Genomic DNA, 12,554 nt, shown 5'->3' with positions numbered 1-12,554 from the left:
GCATCATTGTTACTAACATCTTTCAACACAATTTTCTCTAGGAACATATCAAAATAAACACAGGGAAGCAACAACGCGAGCTATTGATCTACAACATGATTTGCAGAATACTACCAGGACTAAGTTCATGATAAATTTAAGTTCAATTAATCATATTACTTAAGAACTCCCACTTAGATAGACATCCCTCTAATCCTCTAAGTGATCATGTGATCCAAATCAACTAAACCATGTCCGATCATCACGTGAGATGGAGTAGTTTCATTGGTGAACATCACTATGTTGATCATATCTACTATATGATTCACGCTCGACCTTTCGGTCTCCGTGTTCCGAGGCCATATCTGTATATGCTTGGCTCGTCAAGTATAACCTGAGTATTCCGCGTGTGCAACTGTTTTGCACCCGTTGTATTTGAACATAGAGCCTATCACACCCGATCATCACGTGGTGTCTCAGCACGAAGAACTTTCGCAACGGTGCATACTTAGGGAGAACACTTCTTGATAATTAGTGAGAGATCATCTTAAAATGCTACCGTCAAACAAAGCAAGATAAGATGCATAAAAGATAAACATCACATGCAATCAATATAAGTGATATGATATGGCCATCATCATCCTGTGCTTGTGATCTCCATCTTCAAAACACCGTCATGATCACCATCGTCACCGGCGCGACACCTTGATCACCATCGTAGCATCGTTGTCGTCTCGCCAATCTTATGCTTCCACGACTATCGCTACCGCTTAGTGATAAAGTAAAGCATTACAACGCGATTGCATTGCATACAATAAAGCGACAACCATATGGCTCCTGCCAGTTGCCGATAACTCGGTTACAAAACATGATCATCTCATACAATAAAATTTAGCATCATGTCTTGACCATATCACATCACAACATGCCCTGCAAAAACAAGTTAGACGTCCTCTACTTTGTTGTTGCAAGTTTTACGTGGCTACTACGGCCTTAAGCAATAACCAATCTTACCTACGCATCAAAACCACAATGATAGTTTGTCAAGTTGGTGTTGTTTTAACCTTCGCAAGGACCGGGTGTAGCCACACTCGGTTCAACTAAAATTGGAGAAACTGACACCCGCTAGCCACCTTTGTGCAAAGCACGTCGGGAGAACCGGTCTCGCGTAAGCGTACGCGTAATGTCGGTCCGGGCCGCTTCATCCAACAATACCGCCGAACCAAACTATGACATGCTGGTAAGCAGTATGACTTATATCGCCCACAACTCACTTGTGTTCTACACGTGCATATAACATCAACACATAAAACCTAGGCTCGGATGCCACTGTTGGGGAACGTAGTAATTTCAAAAAAAAATCCTACGCACACGCAAGATCATGGTGATGCATAGCAACGAGAGGGGAGAGTGTGATCTACGTACCCTTGTAGACCGACAGCGGAAGCGTTAGCACAACGCGGTTGATGTAGTCGTACGTCTTCACGGCCCGACCGATCAAGCACCGAAACTACGGCACCTCCGAGTTCTAGCACACGTTCAGCTCGATGACGATCCCCGGACTCCGATCCAGCAAAGTGTCGGGGAAGAGTTCCGTCAGCACGACGACGTGGTGACGATCTTGATGTACTACAGTCGCAGGGCTTCGCCTAAGCACCGCTACAATATTATCGAGGACTATGGTGGAAGGAGGCACCGCACACGGCTAAGAATATGATCACATGGATCAACTTGTGTCTAGAGGTGCCCCCCTGCCCCCGTATATAAAGGAGCAAGGGAGGAGGAGGCCGTCCCTAGGAGGGGGCGCGCCAAGTGTGGAGTCCTACTAGGACTCCCTAGTCCTAGTAGGATTCCACCTCCCATATGGAATAGGAAAAGAGGAAGGGAAAAGGAGAAGGAAGGAAGGGGGTGCCCCCCTTCCGTAGTCCAATTCGGACAAGACCAAGGGGAGGTGTGTGGCCACCCTTGAGGCCCTTTTTCTTCTTTCCCGTATGGCCCAATAGGGCCCAATACGTATTCCCGTAACTCTTCGGTACTCCGAAAAATACCCGAATCACTCGGAACCTTTTCGATGTCCGAATATAGTCGTCCAATATATCGATCTTTACGTCTCGACCATTTCGAGACTCCTCGTCATGTCCCCGATCTCATCCGGGTCTCCGAACTCCTTCGGTACATCAAAACTCATAAACTCATAATGTAACTGTCATTGAAACCTTAAGCGTGCGGACCCTACGGGTTCGAGAACAATGTAGACATGACCGAGACACGTCTCCAGTCAATAACCAATAGCGGAACCTGGATGCTCATATTGTCTCCCACATATTCTACGAAGATCTTTATCGGTCAGACCGCATAACAACATACATTGTTCCCTTTGTCATCGGTATGTTACTTGCCCGAGATTCGATCATCGGTATCTTAATACCTAGTTCAATCTCGTTACCGGCAAGTCGCTTTACTCATTCCGTAATACATCATCTCACAACTAACTCATTAGTTGCAATGCTTGCAAGGCTTGTGTGATGTGCATTACCGAGAGGGCCCAGAGATACCTCTCCGACAATCGGAGTGACAAATCCTAATCTCGAAATACGCCAACCCAACATTTACCTTTGGAGACACCTGTAGAGCTCCTTTATAATCACCCAGTTACGTTGTGACGTTTGGTAGCACAAAAAGTGTTCCTTCGGCAAACGGGAGTTGCATAATCTCATAGTCATAGGAACATGTATAAGTCATGAAGAAAGCAATAGCAACATACTAAATGATCGGGTGCTAAGCTAATGGAATGGGTCATGTCAATCACATCATTCTCCTAATGATGTAATCCCGTTAATCAAATGACAACTCATGTCTATGGTTAGGAAACATAACCATCTTTGATCAACGAGCTAGTCAAGTAGAGGCATACTAGTGACACTCTGTTTGTCTATGTATTCACACATGTATTATGTTTCCGGTTAATACAATTCTAGCATGAATAATAAACATTTATCATGATATAAGGAAATAAATAATAACTTTATTATTGCCTCTAGGGCATATTTCCTTCATCTTGCCACTCTTTATTCCATAGTCCATCAATCTTTACCCAAAACTTGAAAACTTCACAACACAAAACTTAACAGAAAACTCGTAAGCTCCGTTAGTATAAGAAAATAAATCACCACTTCAAGGTACTGTAATGAACTCATTCTTTATTTATATTGGTGTTAAACCTACTGTATTCCAACTTATCTATGGTTCATACCCTCCGATACTACTCATAGATTCAACAAAATGAGCAAACAACACATCGAAAACAGAATCTGTCAAAAACAGAACAGTCTGTAGTAATCTGGATCAAACGTATACTTCTGGAACTCATAAAATTCTCAAATAAATTGCTGGACGTGAGTAATTTATCTATTAATCATTTGCAAAAAAGAATTCCTGGACGGTATTGCAATGATAGGAAACAAGGCCTAGGGTTCATACTTTCACTAGTGCAAGTCCTCTCAACAATAATAGCATAATTGGATCACATAACTATCCCTCGACATGCAACAAAGAGTCACTCCAAAGTCACTGATAGCGGAGAACAAACGAAGATATTATGGTAGGGTACGAAACCACCTCAAAGTTATTCTTTCCAATCAATCCGTTGGGCTATTCCTATAGGTGTCACAAACAGCCCTAGAGTTCGTACTAGAATAACACCTTAAGACACAAATCAACCAAAACCCTAATGTCACCTAGATACTCCAATGTCACCTCAAGTATCCGTGGGTATGATTATACGATATGCATCACACAATCTCAGATTCATCTATTCAACCAACACATAAAACCTCAAAGAGTGCCCCAAAGTTTCTACCGGAGAATCATGACGAAAGCATGTGCCAACCCCTATGCATAGGTTCATGGGCGGAATCCGCAAGTTGATCACCAAAACATACATCAAGTGAATCACGTGGTATCCCATTGTCACCACAGATACGCACGGCAAGACATACATCAGGTGTTCTCAAATCTTTAAAGACTCAATCTGATAATATAACTTCAAAGGGGAAACTCAATCCATTACAAGAGAGTAGAGGGGGGAGAAAACATCATAAGATCCAACTATAATAGCAAAGCTCGCGATACATCAAGATCGTACCACCTCAAGAACACGAGAGAGAGAGAGAGAGATCAAACACATAGCTACTTGTACATACCCTTAGCCCCGAGGGAGAACTACTCCCTCCTCGTCATGGAGAGCACCGGGATGATGAAGATGGCCACCGGAGAAGGATTCCCCCTTCGGCAGGGTGCCGGAACGGGTCTAGATTGGCTTTCGAGGCTTCTGGCGGCGGAACTCCTGATCTATTGTGCTCCCCGATCGTTTTAGGGTATATGGGGATATATAGGAGGAAGAAGTACGTCAGGGGAGCCACGAGGGGCCCACGAGGGTGGAGGGCGCGCCCCCTGCCTCATGGCTTCCTTGTTGCTTCCCTTACGTGGACTCCAAGTCTCCCGGGTTGCTTTCCTTCCAAAAATAAGTTCCGTGAAGTTTCAGGTCAATTGGACTCCGTTTGATTTTCCTTTTCTGCGATACTCTAAAACAAGGAAAAAACAGAAACTGGCACTAGGCTCTGGGTTAATAGGTTAGTCCCAAAAATAATATGAAAGTGTTTAATAAAGCCCATAAACATCCAAAACAGATAATATAATAGCATGGAACAATCAAAAATTATAGATACGTTGGAGACGTATCAGACATCTAAATACACGGTGAACCTCTCTCACAAGAATTTTTTGAACTTTTCCTCATCGAGCACTTGAACTTCTAGCAACCATTTTTTTTTTGTTTATGAGATGTTTTTAAAAGTGCAAAAAATGGCATTGTGTTTTTTATTTTTTGAAAAGGTAAATCCTAGGTTTTAATAAACTCCGAACTTCTCTGTTATTTCAATATGAACTTCACCTTTTTATATTTTGAGTAAAGAATTATATTCAGTTTTTATATGGAAAAAATCGAACATGGAAATACAAGGTGAACCTCTCTCGCAAGAATATTTGAACTTCTCCGAACAGAGCACTTGAACTTCTTTCAACAAACCTTTTAAGCTTTTATTTTTCTATACTTTTATTTCTCACCTGAAACACATTCTCTGTAGTAGTTGAACTTCTCATTGTTTTCACTATGAACTTTTGTCACATTTTTTGGGTATACGTTGAATTACACGCAATTGAAGGTCACACCTAATTTTTTGTCATTTTAAAACATGTAATTGGAGGTCAGACTTCCTGCAATATAAATTCTAAACCATGCACGGAGGTGCACGTAAACTTGTAGCAACATATCTAAGTTTTTATATACTTCGAACTTCTCTATTATTTTAATTTCAACGTCTTAGTCATATTCTTAGAAAGGAAATATGTTTTTAATAAGCATCAAACATTTTGTTTTTGTAAATTGAACTTCATAATTTTATTTTTCTTAGAAACGGTAATAATTTGAGTTTCTCGTATACATCGAACTACTCCTCTATTTTAATTTGAACTTCGTCATTTTTATTCTTTAGTAACAAGAAAAAAATATGAGTTTTTTATGAATATCGAACTTCTCTATTTTTCGTAATTTGGACTTCTTGGTTTATTTGCTTGTAGTAACACAAAAAAGTCCTAGTTTTTTAATAAATATTGAACCGACCCGTTATTTAAATATGAACTTCTAGAGTTTTTTTTGTAAGAAACGGTGAAAATATTTTTTTATGAATTTTGTACTGCTCTATTTTTAAAAATTGAAGTTCTTGTTTTCATTCCTTAATAATGAGGAAAATCTGGATTTTGTATAACTATCGAACTTCTCTGTTTTTTGATTTGGACTTCTATGGTTTTTTTAATGGATAAAATCCTTTTTTATATAAATTTGTGTTGAGATTCTTTGTTTTTTGTGTTTAACCTTCTTGGGGTTTGTAATAAACATTGGACTTCTTTGTCTTAAAAATTTAGAAATCTAAGTTTTTCTAGAAATGGGGAAATCCATGTTTTTCTATAGTTTGTGAAATGATCAAAAAAATTAAATTTGAACTTCTTGATTATTTTTGAAATGAGGAAAATCCATTTTCAAAAGATGGGAAAATCCATGAGCTTTTTTTGTACAAACATATATGTCTCTTTTTTTCTCATTTTTGTCGAACTCTCCAATTTATTAAATATGAACCTCTATGTTTATTGTAGAAGCGGGGAAAATCTATTTTCTCAATAAGTGAGCAGCTTAATTTTTTTAATTTGACCATCTTGGTTTATTCTTTTGTAAGGGAAAAAATCCTAATGTAGTAATAAACATCGAGCCGCTCTGGTTTTCAAATTTGAACTTCTAGGTTTTTTTAACGAGAAAAATACCTTTTTAGGTTTTATTTCCTTTAGTAATGAAAAAAAATCTGAGAAGTTTGTAGTAAACATTGAACCACTCAATGGTTTTTATTTGGACTTCTAGGTTTTTTTTTAGAAAGGGGGGATACTCGTTTATTAAATTTGACCTTCTTGGTCTTGTAAATTTGACCTTCTTGATTATCTAATAAAAATCAAACTTCTCTGTTGTCTTAATTTTGAACCTCTAGGTTTGTTTTGGAACGAGGAAAATCAAAAAAATTATCTTTCTTTAACTTTCCTATTTTTACATTCAAACTTCTTGGTTTATTCTTTAGTAACGTGGAAAATCTAGTTTCATAATTAAGATTGATCTGCTCCGTTATTTATATTTGAACTTCTAGTTTTTTAAGAGGCGGGCAAAATCAACGTGCGCCTCATTTAGGTTTTTAAAATGTTTTTAGTGATCTATTTTATTTTAACTTACTTTATTCGGGTTTCCAAATTCTTTGTATTTTTGCTACATGAATCTGCCCTTTTTGTTGGTGAATCTAGTGGGCTTTTTTTTATTTTAACTCTTTTTTACTTTTCAAACTTTTGACTCGTGAACCTCTTGTGAGTTTTGTTAACTTTTTTCCTTTTTTTGTTAAACTATTTTGCGAATACCCGTTGTTTGTCCAAATGGACCCCTAATATTTTTGAAGGATTTTTATGCTCTTAACTCTCTATGTGTTTTTTATAAATGAACACCTCGATAATAATGTCTTTTGCATTTTCTTACACAAACTTTTTCCTAGTACACGTACATGACCTTCTCCCATCTATTTATTTGAACTTCTTTTCAAGATAGGATGAGTGATGCAAAATAGGACGAGTAACGCTGGCGATTCTACACCATTATGTAATGCAGTTTTTTCATCCAGGAGTGGATGAGGGAGCAGCAGAGGGAAGAAGGTCAGCAACCGGGCAGAGAGAATGCCATCTTTTGGTCGAAGATGAAGGTGGGGAAGGGGATGGCCGGAGACGCACGAGTCGACCAAAGTCCAAAAGACCACATGAACAAAACAAGAGTGGTGTTCTAGTAGCAATCACATGTACAAAAGAATCAACATATCTCTCTCAATTGAATAAATGGTCTGGTAGAAAATGTTTTAACACCAGGAACTAGTGTTGCATCATTGAACTAAGAGGCTACTTCCAGATAGCAGCAGCTACAAGCTAAAATGGACGCGAGCAGTAGCCAGCAAAGTTGTAACATGTCCTGTCGGATCATCACAGGTGACCTTCCCGCGTCCATGGAGAAGAAGGGGCCCTCCAACGCTGCACACTTCCACCTCGCAATGTTGTCCTGGTAAGGATTTCATGAAGAGATGGATTTAATAAAATGAAAGTATGAAACCAAAGAAATGTAAAATCGTAAGAAATACATGGAATGCTGTGTATCTAAACTGATATGGGCATGCATTGGCGCTTCACACAGATTTTTTGGCATATGATTAAAATTTAGTCATACCTAGATAATAAGATTTAGATAGGAGTATGTTTGGCTCTAAATTATCTCCTCGGTAGATCACTATGCCAAGGAATTATCAGGTTGAAGTGATTAAAGGATGCAGACTATACTGATATCATAAGATACCTATAACAGATTGCCACGAATAAGTAAAGATTTAGCCAAATGCTCTAGCACGTGTTGCACTTTTTTATGTTCATGAACTATTACTTTTTTCTTTTTTACTAGTGTCACATAAAGTATAGTTGAACTATTGATTTTTCTATTACTGAACTTCTGTAAGTATATGAGTTATATGCGCTAAAAGTCGTTGTTTTGTTGAACTGATGATATATTTTTATTTCTAAATAAACTGACCTGTTTTGTTGTATAGGCAGTATAACTGATGAGTTTAGATCAATCCGCAGGCTGAGGTTGACACTTGACTGAACGAGAAACCTTCACCGGCAGAGACAACTAGAATTCGACCATGGCAGAGGTAACGACGACTAGTACAGTTCTGGAAAAGGAAAAGAAGTCAAATAACCCATTTCCTAGGTTCAACCATGGTCGATATCTGCAATAGCAGGTTGTTATTCAACCCAAAATATCTGCAATTTGCATTCTTCATTATTTAAATGGAAATCCTCATTGGAAGATGGGAATATGCATGCTTTCTTTTTCAGGGCATTCTTTTCGAGGTGGTGTATGATTCAAGCAGATGCATCATATTTTGAACTATCCAAGAGAATTAATACTTGAAAATAAAAATCAAAGTATCTGCAGTGAGAAATGAAGTTGAACTGCTCGTCCACCTAGACAATTCCTTCATTTTCATACAATTTCACATGGGAAAATTAGGAAGAAGATGACACAAGCCAGTCCAATTCAGTTCAGAAAACTAAAGATCAAAATGAAAGGCAAGGAGCATCTGAACATGCACACAAGCATGTTTTGCTGGAAACGTGCAGCTTCAGGTAGAAACTACAATTAGCAAACATGCAACACTCTTTTTTTTTTTACTAAATTCTTCTTCTAGCTAGCATCACACATACTTGTTTTGCAGGAGTTCAGAGAGGGAAAGCTGAGCAGGTATCGCCACAGTGAAGAACAAGGAAGTTCAGACAAAATCCGAGCAGCCGTTCTCCTCTGTCTTCTGTAGTGGGAATGCAGAAAATTACACAGCAGCTCGTGCCACTGTTGGGCAGGGACTCAATAGGGTAGCTAGTGTGGCGGCGGGTGGGGGTTGCCACGGGGGCTCACGCTTGAGGAAGCAGGTGCAGGTGCGCCCATGGCGAAGCGCAGGGCCGCAGGTCGGTGTATCACCGCATGTTGCGTCGGGATGCTGGGCGGCGGGGCGCGTGCTAATGCGAAGGAAGATGTGGCCGGCAGCGCGTCGCGAAGGCGGGTGCTACTGGGGAAGGGAGGTGGAGGCTGTGGGGCGTGCTAGCTAAGAGGGCGCTTCGTGTGTGCGCCTAGCCGGAGGAGGAAGGTGGGCGATGGTGCAACGGTGGCCGGATCCATGGGCGATGACGCGGCGGTGGCCGGATTCGTGGGCGATGACAGGGCTGCGACCGGATCCATGGGCGATGGCGTGGCGACGGCTCGATCTTGGGGCGGTAACAGCGGGGCGGAGGCGGATCCTGGGGTGGCGGCGGCGGGGGGGATCGAGGGAGAGCGAGGGAGGTGCGGGACTGGTGTTTTTTCTTTTTCCTTTTAACGTTTCGGGGGTGCGGGATCTCGGGAACGTTCGATCCCCTGTATAGGCCGCGCTGTGATCCGAATAGTTATTCTGAACCTAGAATTAGAATAGTGCTATCCTATATATAGAGAGACTGACACTATTCTAATCTCAGGATTAGAATAATTATTTGGATCACAGAGCGTCTATATAGGAGCAGAAGGGATGTTCTTGAACTAAAAAGAAGAAGCAGAGCCCCCTCGTCCAACCACTCCCTTGTCCACCTTACACCACCCCCACCACCCACGTCCAGCGCCGCGCCGCACCTGCCTCGAAACCGGCTGCCGCGCCACCTCCAACCCTGTATCCGGCCATCGCGCCACCTCCGGACCCGGATCTGGCCACCGCGCCCCCGCCTCCTCCTGGATCCGCTCGCGGGGCCACCTCTTCCCCTGGATCCCCCCGCACCATCGCGCGTCGCCGATCCACTAGACCACCTCTCTGCCCCGATCCTCGTGGCCACCCACCGCCGCCCTAGCTCCGGCGAGCCACCAGGCCCTGGCTATGGCGCCACCCTTCGACGCCTCGACGCACTGCCCGGCACCGACCCCCTGCCCGCCACCCTCTGCTGCTCGCACTGCCTCAGACGCACCACTTTCCACCGCCCCCACGGCCTCGATGCGCCACCCGCTGCTGACCGCCTGGCTCTGGCGCGCCACCCACCGTCGCTCCCACCCGGACCCTGGACACATCTCCTACAACCGTTCCCTGCCCTTGGCCCCGACGAGACTCCTACTGCCACTCATCCCCGCAGCGCCTCTTCGCGGTCAGACCTTTAGAAACAAAGCAGATCCCATGCTCCTGCGGGTCAACTGCTACTCCCGCGACCGGTCAATCTCCACGGGCGCCTTTGCATCGTCTCCTGCATCGCGCAAAAGGTCTCCCCCCTTAACCAGCGATGGCAGCGATGTTCTACACTTCTGCCCAGCTTGTAGCGACCAGACCTCAAACAGTTTGATCTCTGTGCTCCGGTGTCATCCTTGGATCAGTAGTGCTGACACCACACAGTACTCGGAGGATTTATAACAGAGTAGCAATCACACACTTATTACATCGAGTGTCTCCATAGAGAACTTATTACAATAAATATGGCTTAAGGTCATGTAATAACGATAACATCGGAAGGCTTGGAAGATAAGTGAGTCCATCAACTCCAACGGCATCACTGAGTATAGAACCACGACCTAAAAACTCCTTAATCGTCGTCAGAAAAGTCTGCAACATTAACGTTGCAGCCCGAAACGGGTCAGCACATGGAATATGTTGTCAAGGTAACACATAGAGAATAATGGAATGAAACAGCTATACTATATGCATATTTGGCTGGTGGAAAGCTCTATGGTTACAGTTTTGCGTAAAGCCAATTTTTCCCTACTTCAAAGGAATAAATTTATTTAACTATCAGGGTAGTTGTTAAACATTGAGAATGGTTGACAGCATTCTCAATCCCAATTAAGCATCATCATTGATCAAAACCCAACAAAATTAATTTAGAGTAACATGTTGAGATTCACATGATAATCCAAGTACTAGATACTCAAGATTGTCCATAACCAGGGACACGGCTAACCATGATTAGTTTAATACACTCTGCAGAGGTTTGTGCACTTTTCCCCACAAGACTCGATCGCCTCCGTTTGGTTTCTCGCACTACATGGTGTTTGAGAAGACGGATGACCGAGATATAGTCTTTCAGAAGCGCTAGCACCTTACGATCGGGTAGACCGTACCACCTACATCCCCTACATCTGCTAGTCTACCATTGTAAGAGTTCGCACGACTTAGTCAACTATGCTAGAGCCCATAATAGCTTGTGGCTGCACACGGAAGTTTCTAGTATGAATAGTCTCATGATCCCTTTGAGTCTGGGTGGCGGTCCAAAAGAAAACAGACAAGTCCTGGAATACCCAGGTGCCTCAATCCACCTAGATGTGTGTTTAAGTTGCCACCTTAGATAAACCATTAATTAACAAACTCACATCTGTCATGGATATCACTCACCCGATCCACGTCTACTAGCATAGCATGGCACAGTAAGCAAACGTAGAAGTAACTCCCAAAGGTTTGAAAGTAAACAGGTAATAGGTACTACCTCAACTACTTCCCATCCCACAATTTAATTAGATCCTAATCATGCAATGTGTGAGGATTGATCTAATGCAATAAAACTGGGTAGTAGGAAAGATATGATCAAAGTGTTACTTGCCGTACTGATGATCCGCAAAACCTAGAGATTCGAAGTAACAGGCAGCGCACTCCGGGTATTCTATCGCAGACAAACAAACAAGCATACAATAAGTACTCATCTAATGCACAGGTAAAAGTCAAATAAGAGATCTAACCAAAAGGTTCAACTTAAGAACCCCAGTTTGCAAAAAGAATCAAATCGAACGAAGCAACGGAAGTCAAACGGCGAAAAAAAACAACTTCGTTCTACTAATCTGGATCTAAGGCAATTTTTACAGTAGCAAAAACTTGTTTACGTTGGTTAAACGACTAGACGGTTTCGAGACGAAACTCCAGGCGCTTGAATCGCCTGATTCCGATAAACGAGCGAAAAGTTATACTAAAAAGAAAATCGGATCAGGAATCGCGATCAGAAAAATCACGGGTTTAATCCGAGAAAAAGAAAAACGACGAACGTCCATTAGAATGAATGAACGGACGAACGCTCGCTATTTAAATAAATCGGAAAAAACCAATCTATTTGAAAAAACCGAAACTAGAAAAAACCGATGGAAAAACCGGACGGTTTTTCAAAATAAAAAATAAAAAACTGGCGCGGAAATCGAGGCGCAGCAAACCTCGCTCGGCGGCGGCGTCCAGCGGCGGCACGGTGGGGCGACGGCGGCGACGGCGGCAGGGCGGCGACGGCGGCAGGGCGGCGGCGGCGGCGCTGGAGCTGGGGCGGCTTAGGGTTTCGGCTGGGCCTCCTCCCCGGCTTATATAGCCTAGTCGGGCCGGAGTCCTAGTCGGACACGGCCGTTAGGTCGGTTCATT

At 42.5% G+C, this 12,554-nt stretch overlaps 1 long non-coding RNA gene across 1 annotated transcript; it reads right to left on the bottom strand.

Moving 5' to 3' along the window:
- Positions 1 to 7,416: 7,416 nt before the first annotated feature.
- On the bottom strand, positions 7,417 to 9,868 carry LOC123185351 (uncharacterized). Its single transcript, XR_006493354.1, has 2 exons — positions 8,192 to 9,868; positions 7,417 to 7,669 (listed from the first exon to the last, which is right to left on the bottom strand). It is a non-coding gene; the product is annotated as an uncharacterized lncRNA (long non-coding RNA).
- Positions 9,869 to 12,554: the final 2,686 nt, after the last annotated feature.

This window comes from Triticum aestivum, chromosome 2A, assembly GCF_018294505.1.
Source record: "Triticum aestivum cultivar Chinese Spring chromosome 2A, IWGSC CS RefSeq v2.1, whole genome shotgun sequence".
NCBI classification, from domain to species: Eukaryota; Viridiplantae; Streptophyta; class Magnoliopsida; order Poales; family Poaceae; genus Triticum; species Triticum aestivum.
Note: the sequence above shows the minus strand (reverse complement) of the source record. Positions and strands in the feature narration are given on the sequence as shown.